Raw genomic sequence first — 14,558 nt, 5'->3', positions numbered from 1 at the left:
TAAATAAATAAAAATTAAAAAAAAACAAAAACCACACAATAAAAGAAAGAATTCAGAACCATAGGTCGCCTGGGTGGCTCAGTCAGTTAAGCATCTGCCTTCAGCTCAGGTCATGATCCTAGGGTCCTGGGATGGAGCCCCTTGTGGGGCTCCCTGCTCAGTGGGGAGCCTGCTTCCCCCTCTCCCTCTGTCCCCCCACTTGTGCTCTTGCTCTCTCTCTGAAATAAATAAATAAAATCTTTTAAAAAAAGAGGGGGGGCGCCTGGGTGGCTCAGTCGTTAAGCATCTGCCTTTCGGCTCAGGTCATGATCTCAGGGTCCTGGCCTCCCTGCTCAGGGGAAAGCCTGCTTCTCCCTCTCCCACTCCCCCTGCTTGTGTTCCCTCTCTCGCTGTGTCTCTCTCTGTCAAATAAATAAATAAAATCTTTAAAAAAAAAAGAGGGAGAGAGAGAAAGAAAGAATTCAGAACCTGAAAGATGAACATAAAAATTGTGAATGTTTCAAAAAGAGAAAAAGCTGTGTGCTTACAAGAGAATAAGAATCAGATTAATCAGACTTTCATCAGTTACAAATATGTGAGGAAAACTAAATCTTTTATTTATTTTATTTTTTTTGAAAGATTTTACTTATTTGACAGAGAGAGACACAGCAAGAGAGGGAACACAAGCAGGGGGAGTGGGAGAGGGAGAAGCAGGCTCCCCACCGAGCAGGGAGCCCGATGCGGGGCTCGATCCCAGGAAGGAAAATAATTTTGCATTTAGAACCCCATACTTTGCAAAACAGAAGGGGAATCTAAGCAGAATAAAGAAATCTCTGAGTGCCGACAGAAAATGAATATCCAACTTTTAATCAGGAATTAGACATCTGAAATCAGAGGGGGAGACGAACCATGAGAGACTATGGACTCTGAGAAACAAACTGAGGGTTCTAGAGGGGAGGGGGGTGGGGGGATGGGTTAGCCTGGTGATGGGTATTAAAGAGGGCACGTTCTGCATGGAGCACTGGGTGTTATACGCAAAAATGAATCATGGAACACTACATCAAAAACTAATGATGTAATGTATGGTGATTAACATAACATAAAAAAAAAAAAAAGAATTAGACATCTGCCGGACGCCTGGGTGGCTCAGTCATTAAATGTCTGCCTTCGGCTCAGGTCATGATCCCAGGGTCCTGGGATCAAGCTCCGCATCGGGCTCCCTGCTCCTTGGGAGGCCTGTTTCTCCCTCTCCCACTCCCCGCTGCTTTTGTTCCTTCTCTCGCTGTGTCTCTCTCTGTCAAATAAATAAATAAAATCTTAAAAAAAAAAAAAAAAGAATCAGACATCTGAAGAAGCAGATAAACATGAGCCATAAACCAGAAAAATATCCATTCATAGAAATAGATGCAAGAGACAGAGATAATAGAAACATCACACAAAAATGTCAAAAACAGTTACTATAAATAAGATCCAATGTACAGGAAAACATGAACTTGATATTTTTTTTAACCAAAATGGACAGAACAGATGAAAACAGAATATCTCAGTATTTCCATACATTCTGTATGGAACTAACAGCCGATTAGACATTGTAGCAGAAAAGGTCCAGTGAACTTGAACAACATAGCAACAGAAACTATCTAGAACAAAGCTCAGAGGGAAAAAAAAAAAAACCTGAAAAAACAAAACAAAAACAGCAATAATTACCTTTGGGATGATACCAAGAAGTCCAGCATATGTGTAACTGGAGTCTAAGAAGGAGCAAAAAGAAGGTGAACAGAAACAACCTTTCAAGAAATAATGTCCAGCTTTAAAATATTTTGATTAAAAAATATAAAAACCCCATAGATACCAGAATCTGAACAAACCCCAAACAGAAGAAACAAATGGACACACACACACAGAGGCACATCATAATATGTTGCTGAAACACAGTGATAAAGAAAAAAATTTTTAAAGGAGCCAGAGGAAAAAAGATATCTAGATATTTTGCATACAAAGGAGCAAAGAACTATAGTTGACTTTTCATTAGAAACTACACAAGTTAGAAGACAAAATTGTCAACCTAGAACATTATACACAGTAAAAAATATCCTTCAAAAGTGTAGATGAAATAAAGACTTTTTTAGACAAACAAAAGCTGAGAATTCACTGTTGGCATACCTGCACTTCAAGAAATATTAAAGGAAATTTACTGAGCAGAAAGAAAATACTAACAGCTAGATATTTGGATCTACACCATGATGTGGAAAACATGGGAAGTGATAAACATGAGGGTAAAATTTCACTGCTTAAAGGAAACACATATACATGTAAAATATATGACAAAAATAGCACACAGAATGGGAGAGGGGAAATGGAAATGTACTGCTGTTAGGTTCTTAAACTGTATGTGGAATAGTATAATATTATTTGAATTAAAACTGTGGTATGTTAAAGATGGTACTATGGCCATTATAGCAAGCCCTAAAGAAAATACAAAAACAAAGAGGTATAACTAATAAGCCATGGTGGAATAAAATGGAATCACAAAACAAACAAACAAACAAACAAACAAAAACAGATGGAACAAACAAAACCAATGGCAAGATGGTAGAATTAAGTCCAACCACAGTGGTAATTACTTTAAAACATAATGATTTAAACCAGGGGTCGTCAACCTTTATGTGTAAAGGGCCAGGTACTAACTGTTTTAGGTTTTGGGAGCCATATGGTCTCTGCCATAACTATTCAACTATTCAGTTGCAGCATGAAAGCACTACAAACATGTAAACAAATCTGATGACTGTATTCCAACAAAACTTTATAAAAACAGGTGGCAGGGGCGCCTGGGTGGCTCAGATGGTTAAGCGTCTGCCTTCGGCTCAGGTCATGATCCCAGGGTCCTGGGATCGAGCCCCACATCAGGCTCCTGGCTCAGCGGGGAGCCTGCTTCTCCCTCTTTGTCTGCCTCTGCTCATGCTCTTTCTTTCTGTATCTCTGTGTCTCAAATGAATAAATAAAATTAAAAAAAATAAATAAATTAAAAAATAAATAAATAAATAAAAACAGGTGGCAGGCCGGATTTAGTCCAGGAACCAGTTTGCCAATTCCTGGTCTTAACACTCCAATTAAAAGGCAGAGATTGTCAGATTGGATAAAAGTATAAGACCAAACTATAAACGGTCTAAAAGATAGCCACTTTAAATATAAACATATAGACAGTTTAAAATATAGGACAAGAAGGGCTCCTGGGTGGCTCAGTTGGTTAAGCATCTGCCTTCGGCTCAGGTCATGATCCCAGGGTCCTGGGATTGAGCCCTGCATTTGGCTCTCTGCTCAGTGGAAAGCCTGCCTCTCCCTCTCCCTCTGCCTGCTGCTCTGCCTGCTTGTGCTCTCTCTCTCTCCCCCTCTCTGCCAAATAAATAAAATCTTTAAAAAATACTATATAAAATATAGAAAAATATATAACATGCAAACTAATCATAAAAAGGCAGGAGTGGCTATATTAATATGAGACAAAGTAGACTTCAGAACAAGGAATATTACCAGGAACAAAAAATTTTGTAATGTAAAACGGGACAAAAAATCCTAATATATATGTACCTAATAACAGAGTTCCAAAATATGTAAAGCAAAAACAGAACTGGAAAAAAAAAAAATAGAGAAATCTATCATTACAGCTGGAGATTTCAACATACTTCTCTTATTGATAGGACAAGCAGACATAAAATCAATAAAAATAAAGAAGAGTTGACCAACTCTGTCAATCACCTTGACATTTATAGAATACTGTTTTCAACAACAGCAGAATACATATTCTTTTCAGCAGCATGTAAAACATTCATCACAAAACACCATATTTGGGGCCATAAAGCAAGTCCTTATAAATTTAAAGGCTTGGAATATATTCTCTGAGCACAAAAGAATTAAGCCTGAAATCAGTAATAAAAATATTTTAAAAATCTACAAAATGATTGATATTCAAACATCATATTTCTGAAGAATCCATAGGTTAAAGAAGAAATCATGAGGGGGGCGCCTGGGTGGCTCAGTCGTTAAGCGTCTGCCTTCAGCTCAGGTCATGATCCCAAGGTCCTGGGATCAAGCCCCGCATCGGGCTCCCTGCTCTGCAGGAAGCCTGCTTTTCCCCCTCCCACTCCCCCTGCTTGTGTTCCCTCTCTAGCTGTGTCTCTCTCTGTCAAATAAATAAATAAAATCTTTAAAAAAAAAAAAAGAAAAAAAGAAATCATGAGGAAAAATTAAACTTTTGACCCAATAAAGAAAATAGGGCATACTAAAATTTGTAAGAGGCAGCTGAATAAAACTACATAGAAGGGACGGAGATTTCTAGCTTCAAATTCCTGTATTACAAAATTTAAAAAGTTATCAAAATAAATGATCTAAGAAAGAAACTATTTAAAAAGTGCATATTAAACCCAACGCAGAGAAAAATAACAGCATGGAAATCAGTGAAAGAGAACAGTAGAGATATAGAGAAAAATCAATTAAAAATTAATTCGTTCTACAGGAAGAAATAGAAAATTTGAACAGATCCATAACCAGCAAAGAAATTGAATCAGTAATCAAAAATCTCCCAACAAACAAAAGTCCAGGGCCTGATGGCTTCCCAGGAGAATTTTACCAAACATTTAAAGAAGAGTTAATACCTATTCTTCTCAAACTGTTCCAAAAAATAGAAATGGAAGGAAAACTCCCAAACACATTCTACAAGGCCAGCATTACCTTGATTCCAAACCAAAGACCACACTAAAAAGGATAATTAAAGGCCAATATCCCTGATGAACATGAATGCAAAAATTTTCAACAAGATACTAGCAAACCGAATCCAACAGTACATTAAAACAATTATTCACCACGATCAAGTGGGATTTATTCCTGGGCTGCAAGGGTGGTTCAATATTTGCAAATCAATCAACGTGACATACCACATTAATAAAAGGATAAGAACCATACAATCCTGTCAAGAGATGCAAAAAAAACATTTGACAAATACACTATTGATTCTTGATAAAAACCCTCAACAAAGTAGGGATAGATGGAACATACCTCAACATCATAAAGGCCATATACGAAAGACCCACAGTTAATATCATCCTCAGTGGGGAAAAAAATGAAAGCCTTTCCCCTATGATCAGGAACAAGACAAGGATGTCCACTCTCACCATTGTTATTTAACATAGTACTGGAAGTCTTAGCCTCAGCAATCAGACAACAAAAAGAAATAAAAGGAATCCAAATTAGCAAGGAAGAAGTCAAACTTTCACTACTTGCAGATGACATGATACTCTACGTAGAAAACCTGAAAGACTCCACCAAAAAATTGCTAGAACTTATACATGAATTCAGCAAAGTTTCAGGATATAAAAACAATGTACAGAAATCGGTTGCACCATTACAGAGCAGCAGAAAAAGAAATCAAGGAATCGATCCCATTTGCAATCGCACCAAAAACAATAAGATACCTAGGAATAAACCTAACTAAAAGATCTTTACTCTGAAAACTATACAACACTTATGAAAGAAATTGGAGACGTCACAAAGAAATGGAAAAATATTCCATGCTCATGGATTGGAAGAACAAATATTGTCAAAATGTCTATACTACCCAAAGCAATCTACACATTTAATGAAATCCCTATCAAAATGCCACGAGCATTTTTCACAGAGCTAGAACAATCCTAAAATTTGTATGGAACCACAAAAGACCCTGACTAGTCCAAGCAATCCTGAAAGAGAAAAACAAAACTGGAGGCATCACGATTCCAGATTTCAAGCTGTATTACAAAGCTGTAGTCATCAAGACAGTATGGTACTGGGTGCCTGGGTGGCTCAGTTGATTAAGCGACTGCCTTCAGCTCAGGTCATGATCCGGGAGTCCCTGGATCGAGTCCCGCATCGGCCTCCCTGCTTGGCAGGGAGTCTGCTTCTCCCTCTGACCCTCCCCCCTCTCATGTGCTCTCTCTCATTCTCTCTCTCTCAAATAAATAAATAAAATCTTTAAAAAAAAAAAAAACAGACAGTATGGTACTGACACAAAAACAGACACATAGATCAATGGAACAGAGTACAGATCCCAGAAGTGAACCCACAACGCTATGGTCAACTAATCTTCGACAGAGCAGGAATGAATATATGCAACAAATGGTGTTGGGAGCAACATGCAGAAGAATGAAACTGGACCACCTTCTTACACCATACACAAAAATAAATTCAAAATGGATTAAAGACCTAAATGTGAGACAGGAAACTATCAAAATCCTAGAGGAGAACACAGGCAGAAACCTCTTTACTTCAGCCATAGCAACTTCTTACTAGATATGTCACCGGACGCAAGGAGACAAAAGCAAAAATGAACTACTGGGACTCCATCAAGTTAAAATGCTTCTGCACAGTGAGGGAAACAATCATCAAAACTAAAAGGCAGCCTACAGAATGGGAGAAGATATTTGCAAATGATGCATCTGATAAAGGGTTAGTATCAAAAAATCTATAAAGAACTTATCAAACTCAACCCCCCAAAAACAAATAATCCAGTTAAGCAACGGACAGAAGACACGAAGAGACATTTTTCCAAAGAAGACATCCAGATGGCTCATAGACACATGTAAAAGATGCTCAACATCACTCATCATCAGGGAAATACAAATCAAAACCACAATGAGATACCACCTCATGCCTGTCAGAATGGCTAAAGATAACAACACAAGAAACAAGCTGTTGGTGAGGATGCAGAGAAAGGGGAGCCCTCTTGCACTATTGGTGGGAATGCAAACTGGTGCAGCCACTCTGGAGAACAGTATGGAGGTTCCTCAAAAAACTAAAAATAGAACTACCAGCAATTACACTACTAGGTATTGACCCAAAGGATACAAAAATACAGATTCAAAGCAGTACATGCACCTGATGTTCATAGCAGCATTATCAACAACAGCCAAACTATGGAGACAGCTCAAATGTCCATTGACTGATGAATGGATAAAGAAGATGTAGTGTGGGATGCCTGGGTGGCTCAGTCGGTTAAGCATCTGCCTTCAGCTCAGGTCATGATCCCAGGGTCCTGGGACCGAGTCCCACATCAGGCTCAGCGAGGAGCCTGCTTCTCCCTCTGCCTGCCGCTCCCCCTGCTTGTGCTCTCTCTCTCTGACAAATAAATGAAATCTTTTTTTTTTAATTAATTAATTAATTTTTTTATTTGCAAGAGAGAGAATGAGAGAGAGCACGAGAGGGAGGAGGGTCAGAGGGAGAAGCAGACTCCTCGCTGAGCAGGGAGCCCGATGTGGGACTCGATCCCGGGACTCCAGGATCATGACCTGAGCCGAAGGCAGTCGCCCAACCAACTGAGCCACCCAGGCACCCTAAATAAATAAAATCTTAAAAAAAAAAAAAAAAAAAAAGGAAGATGTAGATGTAGCGTATATACAATGGAATATTACTCAGCTGTCAAAAAGAATGAAATCTTGCCATTTGCAATGACATGGATAGAGCTAGAGTGTATTATGCTAAGTGAAATAAGTCAGTCAAAGAAAGACAAATACCATATAATCTCACTCATATGTGGAATTTAAGAAAGAAAACAGATGAACATATAGGAAGGTGGGAAAGAAAAAAAAAAAGGAGAGAGGGAAACAAACCATAAGAGACCCTTAACGATAGAGAACAAACTGAGGGTTGATGGAGGAAGGGATGGGCTAGATGGATATTGGGTATTAAAGAGGGCATTTGTTGGGATGAGCACTGGATGTTGTATGTAAGTGATGAATCTCTGAATTCTACTCCAGAAACCAATATTGCACTGTATGTTAACTAAAATTTAAATGAAAAAAAATTGGTTCTAAAAAAATTCTTTGGAAAGATTAATAAAATTGATAAACCTCTACTAGACTGGTCAAGAGAAAAGAGAACACAAAATTACCAATATCAGAAATTAAAATGTGGACATCAAAACTAGTTTAAAAAAGCAGATATGGGGTGCCTGGGTGGCTCAGTCAGTTAAGCGTTTGCCTTCGGCTCAGGTCATGATCTCAGGGTCCTGCGATCGAGCCCCAGGTCAGGCTCCCTGCTCAGTGGGGAGTCTGCTTCTCCTTCTCCCTCTCCCACTGCTTGTGCGCTCTTTCCGTGTCAAATAAATAAAATCTTTTTTAAAAATAAAGGGATGCCTGGGTGGCTCAGTTGGTTAAGCGTCTGCCTTCGGCTCAAGTCATGATCCCAGGGTCCTGGGACTGAGTCCCACATCGGGCTCCTTGCTCGGCAGGGAACCCATTTCTCCCTCTCCCTCTGCCTCTTCCCCTGCTTGAGCTCTCTCTCTCTCTGACAAATAAATAAATAAAATCTTTTAAAAATAAATATAATATAATATAATATAAATAAATAAATAGGGAAGTTTACAGCAATAGAAGCCTCTCTCAAGAAACAAGAAAAATCTCAAATAAACAATTGCACAATAGACCTTTAGGAGCTAGAAAAAAGAATAAACAAAACCCAAAACAAGTAGAAGGAAGCAAATGTAATAAAGATTAGAGCAGAAATAGGGGCGCCTGGGTGGCTCAGTCGGTTGAGCGTCTGCCTTCGGCTCAGGTCATGATCTCAGGGTCCTAGGATCGAGCCCCATGTCAGGCTCCCTGCTCAGCTGGAAGGCTGCTGCTGCTTCTCCCTCTCCCACTCCCCCTGCTTGTGTTCCCTCTCTCACTGTGTCTCTGTCAGATAAATAAATAAAATCTTAAAAAAAAAAAAGATTAGAGCAGAAATAAACAAAATAGAAACTAAAAAAGCAATAGAACAGATCGTTGAAACCAGAAGCTCGTTCACTGAAAATATCAACAAAATTGATAAACCTTTAACCAGATTCATGAATTTTTTAAAAAGGAGAGAGGATTCGAATAAACAAAATTAGAAATGAAAGAGGAGAAATAACATAATAAAAGATTATAAATATAAATAAATAAAAGATTATGAGACTATTATGAAAAATTATTTGCCAACAAATTGGAAAACCTAAAAGAAATGGATAAATTCCTAGAAATATATAAGCTCCCGAAATTGAATCAGGAATAGAAAATTTGAACAGACCAATTACTAGCAATGAAATTGATTCAGTAATCAAAAAACTCCCAACAAAGGAAAGTCCAGGACCAGACAGTTTCACAGGTAAATTCTATCAAACATTTAAAGAAGAATTAATACCTATTCTTCTCAAACTATTCCAAAAAATAGAACAGGAAGGAAAGCTTCCAAATTCATTCTATGAGGCCAGCATTACCCTGATACCAAAACCAGATAAAGACACTACAAAAAAAGAGAACTACAAGCCAGTATCTCTGATGAACATAGATGCAAAAATCCTCAATAAAGTATTAGCATACTGGCCGCTTCCGCGGGCAGGGTCTGGGGGAGGGGCGGCAGGTGCCATGTCCGGCCGCGAAGGTGGCAAGAAGCCCCTGAAGCAGCCCAAGAAGCAGGCCAAGGAGATGGACGAGATAAGGCATTCAAGCAGAAACAGAAAGAGGAGCAGAAGAAACTTGAGGAGCTAAAAGCGAAGGCCGGGGGGAAGGGCCCCCTGGCCACAGGTGTAATTAAGAGATCTGGCAAAAAGTAAGCTGTTCCTTGTGCCCGAGGCAATGATGATCCTTAATTCCATTCCTGTTTAAACATCTGGATTCCCTGTCATAGCATCTGTTGCTACCTATAGCTGGAATGAAGTGTTGTCTTAGATCCTGTTGTACATTTAAGAATAAACTTCTGTAAAAAAAAAAAAAATAAAATAATGATAAAACAAAAACAAAAAAATATTAGCAAACTGAATCCAACAATACATTAAAAATCAGTTACCACTATCAAGTGGGATCTAATCCTGGGATGCAAGGGTGGTTCAATATTTGTAAATCAATCAATATAATAAATCACCATCAACAAGAGAAAAGATAAAAACCCTATGATCATTTCAATAGATAAAAAGTATTTGACAAAGTACAACATCCATTCATGATAAAAACCCTCAACAAAGTAGGTATAGAGGGAACATACCTCAACATAATAAGGGCCATATACAAGTAACCCACAACTAACATCATACTCAACAGTGAAAAATGGAAAGCTTTTCCCCTAAGATCAGGAACAAGACAAGGATGTCCACTCTCAACATTTTTATTCAACATAGTACTGGAAGTCCTAGCCACAGCAATCAGACAACAAAAAAGAAATAAAAGGCATCCAAATCGGTAAGAAGTAAACCTTTCACTATTTGAAAATGATGTGATACTATATATAGAAAACCTGGAAGACTCCACCAAAAAACTACCTGAACTGATAAATGAATTCAGTAAAGTGGCAGGACACAAAATCAAAATACTATTGTATTTCCATACACTAATAATGAAGCAGCAGAGAGAAATTTAAAAAATGGTCCCATTTATAATTGCACCAAAAATAATAAAATACTTAGGAATAAACTTAACCAAGGAGTTTAAAAGATTTATACTCTGAAAACTATAAAACACTGATGAAAGAAACTGAAGATGACACAAAGAAATGAAAAGATATTCCATGCTCATGGACTGGAAGAACAAGTACTATTAAAATGTCTATACTATACCCAAAGCAATCTACAGATTTAATGCAATTGCCATCAAAATACCAAGAGCATTCTTCATAGAACTAGAACAAATAATCCTAAAATCCATGTGTATGGAACCACAAAAAAAAAAAAAAAAAATAGCCAAAGTAATCTTGAAAAAGAACAAAACTGCAGGAATTACAATCTCAGATTTCAAGATATCCTACAAAGCTGTAGTAATCAAAACAGTATGGTACTGGCATAAAAACAGAAACATACATAGATCAATAGAACAGAACAGAGAGCCCAGAAATAAACCCATGATTATATGGTCAATTAACCTTTGAAAAAGGAGGCAAGAATATATAATGGGAAAAAGACAGTTCCTTCAACAAATGGTATTGGGAAAACTGCACAGCTACATGCAACAGAATGAAACTGGACCACTTTCTTACACCACACACAAAAATAAATTCAAAATGGATTAAAGACCTAAATATGAGACCTGAAACCACAAAAATCCTAAAAGAGAACACAGGTAGTAATTTCTCTGACATTGGCCATAGCAACATTTTTCTAGATAGGCCTCCTAAGGCAAGGGAAACAGAAGCAAGAATAATGTATTGTAACTGGGGCACCTGGCTGGCTCAGTCGGTGGAGCATGTGGCTCTTGATCTCAGGGTTGTGAGTTTGAGCTCCACACTGGGTGTGGAAATTGCTTAAAAACAAAATCTTTAAAAATAATAATTTATTATGCCAAAGTAAAAACTTCTACACAGCAAAGGAAACAATGAAACTAAAAGACAACCCACCAAATGGGAGAAGATATTTGCAAATGACATATCTGATAAAGGGTTAGTATTCAAAATATATAAAGAACTGATACAACTCACACCCAAAAAACAAATAATCCAATTTTAAAAAGGGCAGAAGAGGGCGCCTGGGTGGCTCAGTTGGTTAAGCGACTGCCTTCGGCTCAGGTCATGATCCTGGAGTCCCTGGATCGAGTCCCACATCGGGCTCCCTGCTCGGCAGGGAGTCTGCTTCTCCCTCTGACCCTCCCCCCTCTCATGTGCTCTCTCTCATTCTCTCTCTCTCAAATAAATAAATAAAATCTTTAAAAAAAATAAAAAAAATAAAAAAATAAAAAATAAAAAGGGCAGAAGACATGAACAGATATTTCTCCAAAGAAGACATACATACAGATGGCCAACAGACACATGAAGATGCTCAACATCACTGGTCATCAGAGAAATGCAAATCAAAACCATAATGAGATATCACCTCACACCTGTCAGAATGGCTAAAATGAAAAACACAAGAAACAGCAAGTGTTGGTAAGGATGTGGAGACAAAGGAACTCTTATGCACTGTTGGTTGGAATGCACACTGGTGCAGTCACTGTGGAAAACAGTATGAAGGTTCCTCAAAAAATTAGAAATAGGCTCCTGGGTCATTCAGTCGGGTGGACATTCAACTCTTGATTTTGGCTCTGGTCATGATCTCAGGGTCATGGGGTTGAGCCCTGTGTGGTGCTCCACCCTCAGCAGGGAGTCTGCTGCTGGAGATTCTCTCCCTCTGCTCCTCCCCCTGCTCGTGTTCTCTCTCTCATAAATAAATAAATATATTTTTTAAAGATTTTATTTATTTATTTCACAGAGAGACACAGCATGAGAGGGAACACAAGCAGGGGGAGTGGGAGAGGGAGAAGCAGGCCTCCCGTGGAGCAGGGAGCCCAACTCAGGGCTCGATCCCAGGACTCTGGGATCATGACCTGAGCCAAAGGCAGATGCTTAATGACTGAGCCACCCAGGTGCCCCAATAAATAAGTATTTTTTAAAAATTAGAAATAGAATTACCATATGACTCAGTAATTCCACTACTGGGTATTTACCCAGAGAATACTAATTTAAAAAGATATATGCACCCCTATGTTTACTGCAGCATTATTTACAATAGCCAAATTATGGAAATGTCTAATGATAGATAAGGAAGATGTGGTGTGTATACACACACACACACACACACACACACATGCACACACACAATGGAATATTACTCAACCATAAAAAAAGAATGAAATCTTGACATTTGCAACAACATGGATAGATCTAGAGGGTATAAAGCTAAGTGAAATAAGTCAGTCAGAGAAAGACAAATACCATATGATTTCACTCATATGTGAAATTTAAGAAACAAAACAAACGAACAAAAGGGACAAACCAAAAAACAGCTTCTTAACTACAGAGAACAAACAGATGGTTACCAGAGGGGAGGTGGGTGAAGGGTTGGGTGAAATAGTTGAAAGGGATTAAGAGCACACTTATCTTGAGAGCACTGAATAATGTAGAGAATTGATGAATCACTATATTGTACACCTGAAACTAATTAACACTGAATGTTAATTATACCAGAATTAATTTTTTTTAAAGAAATGCAGGAAACCCTGCCATTTGCAACAACACAGATGGACATTGAGGGCATTATGCTAAATGGAATAAGTCAGAGAAAGAAACTGTATAATCTCACTTATATGTGGAAATCTTAAAAAAATTAAAAAATTAAAAAACTGAACTCGAGATACAGAGAATAGATTGGTGTTTCCAGATGTGGGAAGCTGGGAAGGCAAAATGGGTGACAGTGGTCAAAAGGTATAAACTTCCAGTTATAAAATGAGTAACTCCTAGGGATGTAATATATAGCATGTTGACTATAGTTAATAACTTTGTTGTAAACACTATTTGAAAGTTGCTAAGAGAGTAGATCTTAAAAGTTCTCATCATAAGAAGAAAAAAATTTATTAACTATGTGTGGTGATGGGGACGCCTGGGTGGCTTAGTCAGTTAAGTGTCTGCCTTTGGCGCAGGTCATGATCCCAGGGTCCTGGGTTCGAGACCTGCATCAGGCTCCCTGATCAGTGGGGAGCCTGCTTCTCCCTCTGCCTGCTACTTCCCTGCTTGTGCTCTCTCTCTGGCAAATAAATAAAATCTTTAAAAAAAAAACTGTGTGGTGATGGATGTTAACTAAATTTATGAGATCATTTCACAAAATATATATATATTGAATTATGTTGTACACCTGAAACTAATGTTATATGTCAATTATGTCTCAGTGAAAAAATGATAATAAGAGCTATGGAGAAAAATTAAATAGGACAAGGGTGATAGGAAGTACACTGGTTGAGATGCTATTCTATACAGGGTGGTCAAGGATGGCTTTTCCAATTTGGTGATGTCTGAGTTAAGTCTTGAAGAAAGTGAAGGAGTAAGTGATGCCAATATCAGGAGTAAGAAAATTCCAGGCAGGGGAATCATCAAACTCATACGCAGAGGGGTCAGAATTAAGTTACAAAAAAATTTACAGAAGATAGAGTCAGGTTAACAGAGAGCCAGATCACACAGGGCTATATAAACAACTGTAGAGACTTTGGTTTTTATTCTGAGATGGGAAACCACAGAAAGCTTTAAGTCAAGAAGTGACATAATCTGACCCACATTTTGGAAGAATCACCCTGGCTATTGTGTTAAGAAATAATTTTAGGCAGGCAATGGAGGAAGTAGAGACCAGTTAATAGGCTACTGCACAGATCAAATGAGAGAAGACTGTGGCCTAGATGTGGATCAGCTGAACTTTTACATGCAAAGGCTTCCAGTATCTGAACTGCCCTTTCACCTGGGCATAGGTGTTAGTCACAATGTTGAAAATGCATATGCTCTATCTCAAACACAGTTTCAATTAACTGCATAAAATGCCCGTATAGCAGGAATTACTTAAAATTTCCTTATTTATGAAGCTCGTTTTGGCTATTATTATCTCAAAGATTGTCCTACGGTGTTGTTTTTAAATCTATCCATCTTTTTTGTAATCCTTAGTATCATTACAGTCTCTTTCCCTTTAGAAGTCAATGATGGACGTGGATTCCAGGTTGAGTACCCCAATGAGGACCATTTGAGCACTTAATTCAAAACAGACCTGGAAACTGGTCCAAGTGTTTACTCACAGATTACCGGGTAAAGCCTGGTCTTAT

At 38.2% G+C, this 14,558-nt stretch overlaps 1 protein-coding gene and 1 long non-coding RNA gene across 6 annotated transcripts in view; one reads left to right on the top strand and one right to left on the bottom strand.

Annotated features, from left to right (window-relative positions):
- Positions 1 to 14,558, top strand: part of ZNF567 (zinc finger protein 567) — a 70,977-nt gene that overhangs the window by 50,144 nt on the left and 6,275 nt on the right. The window lies entirely within an intron of this gene.
- Positions 1 to 14,558, bottom strand: part of LOC144378787 (uncharacterized) — a 48,985-nt gene that overhangs the window by 32,154 nt on the left and 2,273 nt on the right. For all 5 annotated transcript variants that reach the window (XR_013444305.1, XR_013444306.1, XR_013444307.1 and 2 more), the window contains exon 3: positions 1,687 to 1,730. This is a non-coding gene — a long non-coding RNA (uncharacterized LOC144378787). The remainder of the gene's footprint in view (positions 1 to 1,686; positions 1,731 to 14,558) is intronic.

Source organism: Halichoerus grypus, chromosome 15 (genome assembly GCF_964656455.1).
Source record: "Halichoerus grypus chromosome 15, mHalGry1.hap1.1, whole genome shotgun sequence".
NCBI classification, from domain to species: domain Eukaryota; kingdom Metazoa; phylum Chordata; class Mammalia; order Carnivora; family Phocidae; genus Halichoerus; species Halichoerus grypus.
Note: the sequence above shows the minus strand (reverse complement) of the source record. Positions and strands in the feature narration are given on the sequence as shown.